Source organism: Natator depressus, chromosome 11, assembly GCF_965152275.1.
Source record: "Natator depressus isolate rNatDep1 chromosome 11, rNatDep2.hap1, whole genome shotgun sequence".
Lineage (NCBI taxonomy): Eukaryota > Metazoa > Chordata > Testudines > Cheloniidae > Natator > Natator depressus.
The window spans coordinates 74,963,025-74,976,666 of NC_134244.1; the positions used below are offsets into that span (position 1 = coordinate 74,963,025).

A 13,642-nucleotide genomic window follows, 5' to 3' on the forward strand; every position below is an offset into this window, starting at 1 on the left:
TAAACAATGGCGTCAGCCTGCAAAAAGCTGACTCTTTCATGGACATGTGACTTGCCCATGTGGCTACAAACTCCATACTGTTGCTGTGATTTTGCAAAGGAACAAAGGAATTTCCGCCTACAAGAAAGAGAATATAAAAGGTCCTGCAGCCCCACCCTTTTGTCTTCAGCTGGCTCAAGGTTGCTGGACCCAGGCCATAAACTACAGCTTTGGTCTGAAAAGGATTGGGCCCAGGCTAGGAAAGAATCCAGTCTGTGAAGTATGCTTATTGGAACATCTTTGAGGGTGAGATATTACCTGTAATCAGTTTCTTAACGTCTTAGGCTTAGACTTGTGAATTTGTTTTATTTTACTTTTGTGACCTTCCTTGTTCTGTCTGTTACTACTTGAAACCATTTAAATCCTACTTTTTATACTTAATCAAATCACTTTTGTTTATTAATAAACCCAGAGTAAGTGATTAATACCTGGGGGGAGCAAACAGCTGTGCATCTCTCTCTATCAGTGTTATAGGGGGCAGACAATTTATGATTTTACCCTGTATAAGCATTATACAGAGTAAAACAGATTTATTTTGGGTTTAGTCTCCCAGAAAGACTGAATCTTGTGTGCTGGGAAAGTCCCTGTTAACTGAGAAGCCCCTGGGCTGAGTGAATCTCCGTCTCAGTAAACTGCAGGGGGGTGTGGCCCAACCCCTTGGTCTGTGCTGGAGCTGAGTGGAGTGTCTTAACTCAGCAAGACAGGAGTGAAGGGGTACCTTTTCTGGCAGGGGGGTTGTTCTCAGTGGTATCCCCAGCACATCGAGTGACCGTCTCGAGGGGGTCTCTGTGACTGAACCCGTCACAGGTGGGTTATGTGCTCCAATCAGGCCTGGGGTAGCCAAAACAGAGGCCTATGGATGGCCAGAGGGAGGAGGTCTGTGTAAAAGGCAGAGGAGGCCTTGGATCTTCTTCATGGTGATAAGGCCAAACTCCAGCCAAAAAGTCCTGGGAGTCCCTGCTGGGAGAGCAGGGGTGTAATTGACCACAACCCTTTGTGGATTATTTCTGGGAACCTCAGAGGGAAACTGAGGCAGGGCCTCTGCAGAGCCACCCTGGGCCATGAGGGGGCACGCTGGAAGCGGTGACCCTGCTACAGCGCCCTATTGCTGTGCTGCTCCCTCCCACCCAGTCCCTGCTTCCTGCAATCTCACCCCTGATTTTATCAAACAGACTTGCTCGGGTCTGTAGGATGGGAGCACCACTTCAGTGCCCCCGCTAAGTCTCATGAGGGTGGGGCTCCCTTCCTGCCTGCGTGAGGAGTTCTGCAGGGAAAGCGTGATGGGGATGTGTGCCCAGAGGACAGCCCCAGCAGCATCCTACTGCGTCCTCGGCCCCAAGAGGGGAGAAGCAATGAAAGGGAGTTTGTGTCTCTGGGATGTGGTGGGAGGGGCAGAGCAGGTGAGTTTCCCAAGGCTCTAGCTATAAAAATGATGATTAGTCAGTAAATTCCTACCTTGAATTCTTCAGCAGCAACCTCCTCTGCAGAAATCACAGAGTGATCTCTGTGCTCCTTGGATTTGTCACACACGACACAGATGAGGATTTTATCCTTTTTGAAGAAAAGTTTCAGAGGCTCTTTGTGTTTCTCATACAATGTCTCTGCTTCTGGTTCCTTCGCTGACTGCAACCTCAATTCTCTGACTGCTTCTGCAACATTCCTGAGCTTCTTGTTAAGTCTGAGATTCCTCTGGGGAAAGACCTCTCTGCACTGAGGGCAGGAGACCTCTGTATCCAAGCTCTCCCAGCACTGGGTGATGCAGGCTCTGCAGAAATTGTGACTGAACTTGGCTTAGTCATTGGGCATTTCCTTTCTGGGCACAGTCTCGTATTCTCTGGTTTTTGTGGACTTCAGAGTAGCTTTGAACTAAGTGTGATGAGTCCAAACTGAGACTAACTCCTCCCTTTGTTAACCCAGAAATCCGTGGCGTAGATACCCCATTGCCCTGCGACTTCCCTTGTCCTTTACTCACTCACGTATACAAATTAGAGCTGGTCAAAAAAAAAATTCTAATGGAACAATTTTTCTGCTGGAAAATGTTATTTTGATTAAATCAAAACTTTGCATGGGAATATGCCAACTTTGATTGAAGGCCAAGCTCGCCTGGCTTGGCCTTCTCTGCCAGAAGAGAGGCAGACAGAGTAGGATCAGGACCACCAGCTGTGCCCCCAAAAGACTGGGCTCTGGGCCAATCCTCCAAATATCTGAGACCCACATCCTGCCCCAGAACAACCCCCCCAAACTGGACCAGCCCCACCTCCCGCCCCAGAATGACCATCCGTGACCTGGACAGCACACCCAGCTCAGCCAGGAAGGAGAACTCTTGATACTTTCTTTGGGTTTTTATCTACGGCTTTGGCTACACTTGCATGTTACACCGCAATAAAGCCTCCCAGAGCGCTCTACCTTACTCCCGTCCACACTGGCCAGGCCCGTAGAGCGCTCTGACTCCCTGGCTGGAGCGCTCCTGGTACTCCACCTCCCCGAGAGGATTAACAGCTGTTCCGCATCGGCTGAGACGCTCCAGCTCCAGTGGAAACGGGGAGTAAGGTTATTAGGCACTGATTGACCTCCGGAAACTCCCCATAATCCTTTTAACTGACGCGTCCTCTCTTGTTCGGTTGTGAACTCCGGACGTGGCCGTGCCATTTCAAAGCTCCGTTTCGGGGGCTGCTTATCAAACACACACACACGGCTCCCGTTGGCTTTGAATGAGTGAGAGGCAGGCGGGGGGCTCCGTTTGGAGCGCCGGCCGCTCCTGTTTGCTTGCAGAGCGAGGCGACGGCGAGGCGGGGTTGGGGTCCATTTCAGCGAGCGGCTGCTTCTCTCGTCTATGAGAAAAAAGGAAAGAACGGCCGTTTGCTTTCAGTGAGTGAGAGAGAGGCGGGGGAGGGAGGGAGGGAGGTCTGGACTTACAAGACAGCACGCTGACACACTCTCAGCCCCCCAAACCCACTCTCTCTCCCCCCACGCTCCCTGTCACACTCCACCCCACCCCCGTTGGAAAAGCACGTTGCAGCCACGGGAACGCTGGGATGGCTGCCCCAATGCGCCCCTCCCACTGCAGCGGCAAACGTGGCCAGGACAGCGGGCTGGCAGCTGCCAGTGTGGACAGGCTGCAGCGCTCCCCCTGCGCGGCTGTAGAAGGCAGGTTTAACTCACAGCACCGTGCATCTGCAAGCGTGGCCACGGCCTGCCTGTCCTTCCCCTAATCGTCAGGGTCTCAAAATCTCCCGCTGTGGGAAGCGAAGATGCAGGCCCTGGACTCTACCTGCCGGCAGCCAACCGGACACACACAGACGGTCGCCTGCGGTCTGGTGCCACGCTGGAAGTGCCATTTCCAAGTGGTTGAGTTTTAAAGCTAGATTTGGCTGTTGGTTTCTGGCCCAAAGTTCTGAGGCCTGACAATTTCAGCAATGGCCAAATGTGGCTTGTTGTTGTAAGGGTCTGATTCTCACTTTGGGTGCCAAGGGGCCTGGCTGCAGCTCCCGGACAAGCCCTCCCCCAGGGTGTGTTTGCTGCTGCCCCTTCCCATGTCCAGGCTTCTTCTGCCTGGGTGTGTGGCTGGTGGTTTGTCTTTGGAAACTCCTGTGGGATGCGGCTTCCTTCGAGTTCCCAAAGGGTTTGTTGGACTCGGGCATGAGTCTCCTTTACCAAGCAAGAGATCCCGGCTTCAAATTTCGACCAAGGCTGCGTTTGCAGCTTACCTTGGAAGTTTTTTTCACCTGTGTTTTCTCCAACATCCTGCAGAGGGAGAGCTGCATTAGGGTCTGAATTTGGTTTGTTTCTCAAGGTGTAGGATTCTCACTTGGGGCGGGAGAGAGTGCGGAGAAGACCTTGGAAAGGTGAAGTCAGGGGCAGGACTTTTCAGGTGCCTGTTGTTGTGGGGGTTTGTTTGATTTGGGGTTTTGCTGAAATTGCGAGAAACGATGTCACTTTTCAGCCTGAAGGCTTGTTCTGTCCAGCAGCCCAAACGGCAAGCCTTGTTTCACCTGTTTAATGTTGGACAGTGACAGGGTGACGTTAACACCTTTGTCTCTCTTTGAGCCCCTTGATTCTCTTTCAATTACCACCAAAGTTCCCACCCCCTGTGTGAGTGGCATGGGGGACTGAGCGTCTTTTCTCCTTTCTCCCCTCTAGGATGTCAGAAGCACCATAGACAGGTGCCTGGCTCCTTCCCCTTCACACCTCATTATTCTGGCCACAGGCTGAGACAAAACAACTGTCCCAGGGCACAGCTGCAAAGTGGGGAAGGTGACTCGTGGGGTCGGAATCTCCTTTGGTTTATTACAAACCTGGGGTTCCTGCATTTCCTCCAAAACTAAAGCGGTTTTCTTAATCGCTTCTCTGCTAAGGCTGCGTCTACACTCCCCCTTGTGTCGGTAGAACGTATGTGGCTCAGGGGTGTGAATAAGCCACCCCCCGAGTGACACAAGTTACACTGACCTAAGTGCCGGTGTGGACAGTGCTATGGTGCTGGGAGAGCTTCTCCTGCCAACATGGCTATGGCTGCTCGTTGAGGGTGGAGAGCTCCCTCCCGTCGGCTTCCAGCGGCTCCACTAGAGACTGCCACTGTAAACTCCCCAGTGCAGCCACAGCCTTCGGGCAGGGACGTGATGACCATTCAGAAACCGGTGAGGAATGAGCTGGTTTGAGGGGAGTTGATCTCGGTCCAGTTGCAGGTGGGCAGATGTCCACAGAACAAAGACCAGCAGGAACATTGGAATCTATTGGTCACTGAAGCATGGAGGCCGAGGAGTGAATTGCCCACGGGGACTGAACTCCCATCCTGTCCCCAGAGTTGGTCTCAGTCAATCAGGGCTGAAGCACATTGACGGGACACCTCAGGGAAGCTTTCCCAGCCATTGCTGGGGCTGTAGCTATTCTGTGGCTGGCTACACAGAGATTCATTCTCCAGGCCCCTCAATTCAGCATTTTTCAGTGGCAAGAAATTCACAGTAAAATACAAAAATAAAATAAATCATGATTATTGGGAAAAAACCTGTTTCTTTCTTGATGTGAAAAAGGAAAGTTCCAGCAGCTGGAGGACACGTCTCCTGACCTGGAAATCAGACCTGGTTATTGGAGCCAACAAACCAGGAGACTCTGAGGAAAATCAAAGGTACCGAGAAGGGAGCTAGGTGGGGAAACTGAGACACGCGTCTGGGACTTTTGGAAGTGACAGATTCTGACCAATTAGTTGCAATAGATGCGAACATAAAACTGAAACAAATCAGAGTGAACCAATAAACCATAATTCCTGACTCAGGGGAAGAGGCTGGGGCGGGGGGGGAGAGCCGTGTTCCAAGGCAACAAAAATTACAAACTGTTCATAATCTGTAGTCATTTGAATGTGATTCATTTTTCCACTGAGAAGTTTCTCTGAAGGAATGAGAAATCCAGGGTCCAAGTGAAGGGAGCCGTGTCCCATTCTCCCGTCTGACAGTCCAGTCATGGCTTAGTCCTGTTTATAAAGAGAGACAAGAGACAATAAAAACAGGTGAATCGAGCGAGACAGTCAGGACAGGGGAGGATAAATCAGGGAGGGGCAGAGCTGGGCTCTAACTCCCTGCGTGGCCTTGGTCAGGTCAGTGAACCTCTCCCTGTCTCCCTTTACAGTGGGGATAGCAACAATTACAGGCCCCACGGGAGAGGGTTGGTTTGATGTTTAACCACATGGCTAAGCAACGAGAACCCCAAATCCCCCTCTGCTTTGGGAGCCAGGTTTCCTGTTTGAATTCTGTGTTTCAGAGGACTTCAGGCCTGGGCACTGTGATTATTTACCAGTTTCTCGGGCCTGAGGGGGTCACGTCACTCACAGCTGTGAGGGCCGAGCGGTTAAGGCGTTGGACTCGAAATCCAATCGGGTTTCCCTGCGCAGGTTCAAATCCCGCTCGCAGCGAGGCCTGTGTTTTAGCCACACTTGCTCACCAGGGCAATACATCTCCACCGACCCTGGGATGCTCTCCATACACTCCCCACCCCAAGGAAACCCTGTTCTGCTCCTTTCATGGGGATGCCTGGGATGGTGCCTCACGCTGTGTCCCTGCGGTCTCAGCTCCCGAGGCCTCTGCCCCTCACCCAGCACCCCCCGGCTCAGCCCCACCCCTGGGTGCTGCTCCTCTCCAGCGCGTGGAAGGAGCTGAGCACGGGCAGCCCGTATCAGAGGCCAGGGGAGGCTGAGCCTCCCCCAAAAGGCCGTCCATGCGGGGGGGAAACGCTGGGGATGTGGGGCGGGTCTCCCCTCCGGAGGCCCGTGGGCCCGTGGTCATCTTTCGAGGGCCGGAAGCGAAGCTCCAGAGAAGTGGGGGCCCCGCCTGCACCCCGCTCCCCTCTGCCTCTTAGCCCGATGCCCTGCTCTTGCTCTGCCTCTTCCCATCCCCCCTCCGCCTCTTCCCCCAAAACCTGTGCCCCACCCCCCCTCGGCCTTTTCCCCCGCAGCCCTGTCTTCTCGTGCCTCTTCCTGTCCTGCTCCACCTCCTTCCCCAAGGACCCCACTGCCCCCCGCTCACCGAAGACAGAGAAAAGGGACGGGTGCCTGGCCCCATGGCCCCCCGGTAGCCCCCCTTCAGGGAAAGGGGCAGAGAGAAGCAAGCAGGGGGTGAGTGGAGTCTTGGGGGAAGAGGCGGAGAGGAGCGAGGGGCAGGTAGGGGGACCTCGGGGGCCAGAGGAGTGAACAGTGGGTGGGCGGGGCCTCGGGGGAAGAGGATGACCAGGGGCGGGGCCTCTGTGGCAGGGCCATGCTCTAGGCGCCGGTGGCCCCCCAACTTCTCGGGGTCATCTGAAACCCAGGATGAAGGTGACACAGGGCCTGGTTCCTGTTTGGGCGAAGATTCCATCACACCTCTCCCTTCCTGGCAGTGTGAAGGGGCTGGACAGGGCATAAAGCCCTCCAGACGCGGCCGGAGACAGGGAAAGGGCCGTCAATGCGGAAGAGAATCGGGCCCAGAGTTAGACAAGGGGTGCAGAGAATATTCTGGATTCTGGTCATTGCACTTCGCCCTTGCTCGAAATGCTTCCTGTATTTTCTCCATTTCACTCCCTGACTCTCGATCTCTGCCCCTTTCCCTGTTTCGTCCTCAGAATTAGCACGTTCAGCCAGTTAATCGCAGCAATCCCGCCATAACACGGCAGCCTGAAATCTCAGCTCTCCCCCGCCCCTCGCACGAGACCTGCTGCCAGCTGAACTGGAGAAAGAATGGGGAACGTCTCTGGCGGAGGGTGTGAAACAGACCCCCGGAAAAGGTGAGTTTTCACAGGGATTTCCTCAAATTAGGAGAAACTTGGGGTCCCAGTTAGTGCCCAGAAAACCCTTCAGGGATCAAACAAACCAGAGGCCCAGCCCTCCCCGATCTGGGCTCCAAGTGGGAGTGAGCGGGGGGCTGCTGTGACATGCACAGACTGCTGGGCACGCACGGACTGTGGCTGGGGAGGGGGCTGCCAGACCTCCCTCGGGTGACCAGACAGCAAGTGTGAAAAATCGGGACGGGGGTGGGAGGTAATAGGAGACTATATAAGAAAAAGACCCAAAAATCGGGACTGTGCCTCTAAAATCGGGACCTCTGGCCACCCTAGACCTCCCCCACAGACTGCCACTGAGGGAGGAGTGGGCAGATGCACAGACCTGCAGTGACCACACGGATTGTGAGGTTTGTTCCCCTCCTGTCTCCAGTGGGGCTGAGGTTTCTCCCTGAGCCTGCTGAGCCCTGTGGCCCTTCCCAGCCACGCCCGTGGGAGCAGAAAACACCGAGAGACCAGGCCGGGGAGGTCATATGGTTTATTGGACCCGCTTCTGTTGGGGAGAGAGACCAGGGCCTGAGGACGAGCTCTGCGGAGCTCGAAGGCTGGTCTCTCCCCAGCAGAAGTTGGAGAATGAAAGAGATCCCTCCCCGCCTTGTCTCTCTAATCTCCTGGCACCGACCTTGCAAACAGAGAACTCTGAGGCAGTTCAGTGCTTCCGACCGAGCACCCGGAGCCCGTATGTAACACAGACGTTGCATTCATTCAAATAGTGCCTAGCGCAGCTGGGGGACGGGCTTCAAGCTGCTGCCAGCCACAGCCCCTTCTGTGCCCCAAACCGGGGGCGATTGCGCCTACCGGCCAGACCCCTCTGTTCCAGAACGGAGGTGCCCTTTGGTCTCAGCCCGGCGCTCTCACACAACCACAGCAGCTCCAGTCACCAGGTCCCCTCTTGGCGCAGTGGGAGGGGGCAGCAGGACAGAGCAGGCAGGCCACCGAGGGGGAACTGTACTCCAGGAAGCCGTGACTCTGTCAAGGATTTAGGTGTCATACCGGGCGAGCCGCTCAACATCCGCTCCCGGTGCGATGCTGTGGGGAACAGGGCCAAAGCCATCGGTGATGACGGGGGGATTTTCTTGGTTTTTCAATGGTTTGCATGCCGCGTGTGGGACTCAGTTTCCCTGGGTGCTGTTTGTTTAACGAGGTGGCACTGGTGGGAGAGGTCGTTTGTTGTTACAGAGGACCAGCGGTGATCTCGCCTGTCAGTTGGGCCCTCAGGCAAAGGCCTGGAGAATGGATACCCCAGCGACTGGTGAGCGGGAGGCCCAGCTTGGAAGTCACAGCCAGGTCGGGCCAGTAGTAGGACAATGGGCTGAGCAGAGAAGACCCGGTGACTGCTTCCAGCCTGGGGGAAAGAAAAGAGGGAGGAGAGGAGAGGCTGAGATAGAGGAGACCCAGGCAGCCTGTTCACCTGGGACAGAAGACAAAGGACACAGGCTTGTGGGAAGCTGATATCGGACGCTTAGCTGGAAGGAGGGGGCTTCTGGACTGGGGAGAGAAAGCAGCCAGAGCCCACACGGGTGCAGGAGAGACCTAGATGGACTGTGCTGAGGGAGGTTAGGCCTGAGGCCCTGAGAGTTTCCTGTGCTGTGTTCAGATGCTCAATAAACCCCTCTCTTTTACGCTGGCTGAGAGTCACGGCAATCTCAAGATCGGGGTTGCGTTCTTCCCTCTGGGAGTAGAGGCCCCAGGGGTCCAGAGTGAGGGGACTCCCTGAGGGGGCCCACGGCAGACAGGCATGCTCAAGGCTCAGAGAAGAGGGGTTCCAGGAGGCGGAAGGGCCTACGGCTTAACCCTCGAGAGAGTGGATGTCCGAGAAGGGCTGTCACACTGAAGGGGGTTCCTCCCAAGGACTGTACGAGGCTGAGAGAGAGCACAAGTCCTGTGAGTCCGTGACGCCATCCATGGATAGATAAAGAGAGGATGGAAAGGGAGGTGATTCAGCAGTGGTGAGACTGACACTGGAATACTGCATCCCGTTCTGGTGTCCACATTTCAAAAATAATGTTAAAAAAACTGGAGAGGGTGCAGAAAAGAGCCACATTGAGGGATGGAGAAGACTTATAAGGAGGGATTGAAAAACTCAGTCTGTTTAGGTTTTAGAAAGATGGAGAGGTGAGCTGATGGCAGCCTGCAAGTGCCTTCGCTGAGAGAAAACACCAAGTATTTAAAGGGCTCTTTAGTCTTGCAAAGAAAGGCAAAACAAGAACAAATGTCTGGAAGTAGAAATCAGAAAAATTCTCCTTAGAACAAGGCAGAGATTTGTAAGAGGGAGGGCGACTCATCACTGGAACAAACTGTCAAGAGAAGTGATGGATTCTCCATCTCTTGATGTCTTCCAGTGAAGACTAGATGCCTTTCGGGAAGGTGCTTTCATCAAAAAGCAGCTCTTGTGATACACAGGAGGGCTGGGAGATGCAGGGCGTCATATTAGATGCTCCAATGGTCCCTTCTGGCCTTAAGTCGACTAATTTATGAAAAACTGGTATTTTATTTATAGCCGGCTCCATCCCCCGACTCACCAGTCATTGAGTGCAGAGATCCGGGGGCAACAACTCCAAGCTCCACAGAGGCTGGGCAGGGGCAGGACATCAGCTGGGAGGGGAGGGATAGGGGGGGCAGTGACATCACAAAGGCCTTTTGCAGGACCTCAGCCCATTGGGCAAAGGTGGTGGGGAGGGGGTGACCTCACAGAGAGACCCCGACTTCAGCGGGGCAGGGCCGAGGTGCAGGGCCAGGGCAGTCGCTGAGACCCCCCCGGCTTTGCAGCCGCACGTCTCCTTCGCCAGGTCTCCCCTCGAGGACGGGGAGAGAATTAGGATTCACGTCATAGCATGAGGAGGAGCCTCTCTGGAGTTTTCTCCTTTCCTACCCCTGGTTGTGCCCTTAAACGAACTTCCCTTGGACAAGGTCGGAGGCTCCGAGAGGTTTGGAACCTGTTGGGTCTGATGCACCTGCTGCAGGCAGAATTCTCAGCACAGAAAACACTGGCTTAAGGGGGCAGAATTTGATTTCCTACCGAGCACTTTGATGCTTGGAAACATTGGGGACCTTGGGGTTTATGCTTTTTGGTTTCCCTTTTCCTCTTTCCTCCCTCCTTTCTCCTCTTCTCTTGCTTCTTTTTTCCCTGTTTCCCTCTCTCTACCAAGGAGGGGTGTGTGTGTGGAGGGTGGGCAAGGGGGGGGGGGTTGCTCTCATCGCGGGAGGTCCTCACAAAGAGGTGGGTCTGGATCTGAGAGCGATCCGCTCTGATGGTGACCTGGGCCGTCCTGTGGGACCTCTGGTGAGACCTCTCAGCCATCCGCCCCTCAGCGTCTCAGTGCTGGTTGACCAAGCGGGGGGCTATCGACAGCGAGGAGACTCAGGTCCTTTTGGTCTCTTTTCAAATCTGGCAAATAAGTCACAATTAATCCAATGTATGGGATTAATCTTGCTGCTTCAGGGGCGGAAGGAGGCAGGGTCTTGGGGGAAGGGGTGGAGTGGGGCGGGGTCTGGGGCAGAGGGGGGTTTGCCCCGGGCCCGCACCCCCCTCGGGATGGCATTGGCAGCAGTATTGGTCCCACCCCGCGGCAGGGCCGGGCTGGAACCAGGTACGGCCGGGGCAGGGCAGGGTAGGGCAGGGGGTGGGGGAAAGCTGGGCGGGAGGGAGCCAGGGGAGGTACCTCTCTCCAAGCCAGACCTCGTAACCTGAGATCCAGAGAGGGGTGGGGCTCAGGGCACACTCCTCCCATCGGCCTTTCCCGTTGGTTAGCGTCGGTGTGGAGATGCCTCGCACGCTGGGTTTTGTGGGTCCTACTTTCAGGCACCTCCTTCTTCCTGTAAGCGGGGGAATAGTCCCGCTCTTGTGGGGAAATTTCCTGGCTTCTGCATGACCCCGGTGAAGTGGACTAGCGAAAGGATCTGAGTCCTCGCTCCCACTGCCTTTACCCAGTGGGCTCCCTGCCCTCGAGGACTCCCCTCCCACTCTCCTGTCTGGCAGAGTCCTCGTAACCCCAACCAGGCTGGGCCCAGGAGTCCTGGGGGGCTCGACCCCCAACCCTGCGGTGGTCACCTAGGACAGGGGCTAGGGTGTCCCCACTCTGGGGTACTCTCTGCACTGGGCGCTTCCCTGACCCACTGACCAGTACATACAATTTAAAGAAAATGCAAGTTATTTAATCAACAATTAATTTTAAAAAGAATAAGGAATAATGGGAAAGGTGAAAGGAAACGCATCACCCCGCTCTGTGGCAGGGAACATCACAAACAGCGTCTCTGGAACGTCAGGGCAGTTCACAGTCTGTTCCTTGTGAGTCCCAGGCCCCTTCTCCGGCCCTGGCCGTGCTGCAGGGATGCTGCGGGTCGGACGCTTGCTCTGGTGGTGGCCACACGCTCTCAGGCGCTAAGTGGCAGGACCCTTCTGCCCAGTGTCGCCCCCGCCCTGTCGGGGTTACGATCCAAGCCTGGCCTGCAGAGCCTCTGGGCTGAGACGTCTCCCTGTGCGGGGCCCGCTCCCCAGGGTCCCCCTCGCTCTCCCCAGCTGCTCACCGCATCCACCTCCGGACGGCTCCCGCCCCAGCCCCACCACTCGGTCTCTGCCCGGCTGCTGCTCTGCCTCCCGCTCCCTGGGCTGCTTCTCTGGCCCCTCTGGCTCTGGTTGCTCCCAGGACAGGTCTGCTCTCTCTGGGCTGCTTTACTGGTCCCCCTGGATTGGCACAGCTCCGCTCCCCAGCTCAGCTCGGGCCCCTGCTTTCTCCTTAGCTCGGCCCCACTCTGTCTGTCTGACCCAGGCAAATCCAGCTCACACGGAGGACGGGACCCCCCTGGCCTCCCGACTCCCTCATTAGCCTTCTCGCCCTGTCATTCAGGCTGACCTGGTGTGTTGGCCTCTCCCCATTGTTCCTTGGGACTATCAGTCTCAGGGTCCTGGTTTCCCATCGACCCTTCCCCCTTTTAGGACTGGGAGCTAGCCAACCAAAACACCCCCTCTGACTGTTAGTAAGGGGGCAACAGTCCCCTTACATTTAGGCCATAGCTGGGGGGGGTTGAGGATCAGCAGCATCTCAGTGTCAGATTTAGGTAGCTAAAGTGAAAGTAGCAGCCAAGCCCACCTCAATATTTTTGTGGAGCTAGCCCCTGGTGCCTAACCTGTTTTGAACAACCCACTAGGCCCCCATCTGTGTTGTCAGGTGCCCGATCCCAGACCTACATTATTTTAAACAGATGCTTTTGAAAAACGTACCAAAAGTCTAACAGGCTCTAAAAATCAGCTGAATACATTCCGGGCCTACAAGCACTAAAATACCTTCCTCAAACCAGTGTATGGGGCTTTGAACGGTATCACGACATGGCAGGGGCTGACAGTCAGTGCTAACTGTGTGAAGGCCCATTTTTCATGATTCTTGCTAAAGCCAGTCAGCAAATGTCGTCGAGGAGTAAGTGCTGTAATTATGGGGAAGAAAAATCTGCATTTTTCACACGTAACAGTGTAGCCAGACAGCCAGCCCCCCCTCTCAGACCAGCATTGCTGGAAACACACGGGAGCCAAAACACCAGGGCACTCCAGCACAGCCTTTGAAGCTGTGTGCCTCTGGGAACGTATACAACGATTGGGCTCACAGCAGGCAGAGGCGCTGTGACAGACATGGCTCTTAGCCCCTACTAAAACAGCATGATGCACACACACCAACATCCTAGGTGGGAAAATATTTACCCTGATAAAAGAAGTGTCCAGTAGTCGAAACTTATTGTTTCTCCCTTGCAAGTGTGAACTACTCTTGCGAGAGCTGGCATCACCCCGACAGACCAGCCCCAATTTAGCATAGAAAGGAGAAAGAGAATAAAGGAGTACAGAGGTATAAGTAGGGGACCTACAGCACCATGATTTTTGAGTGCTTTTCACTATCTATCTGCTGGTCAGATAAGTGACAGCCTCCCAAGGCTTCTGCAGCTAAGAGGGTCCCTAAGCCTTGTCCCTTATTCGTCTTTCCGCGGAATTGAGTGACCGATCCTGGCTTGGCACCGCTGGAATCGAGAGATGCAAGGAGGGTAAGAAGCACCCACACCTGATCTCCTATCTTTAGTGTACACATATTTTGAAATAGAGCTCTATACTTTGTTTTCTTTCTTTGGGGTTGTGGCTTCAGTTTCGTAACTTGTTTGTGTGTGTAACATCTCTACATTTAAATAAGTAGGCACTAGCAATTTTGTAACCACATGATTAGAATCTAGTTTAATAAATATTGGTAACCATTTTTGCATAAGCCTGACTTGTTTCTCTGGTTTACTGTGAAGCAGCCAACACAATTAAAGAACCTCAGCCGTT

At 54.6% G+C, this 13,642-nt stretch overlaps 1 pseudogene; it reads right to left on the reverse strand.

Annotated features, from left to right (window-relative positions):
* The window catches only part of LOC141996306 (zinc finger protein RFP-like), a 35,903-nt pseudogene that overhangs the window by 10,223 nt on the left and 12,038 nt on the right, over nucleotides 1–13,642 (reverse strand).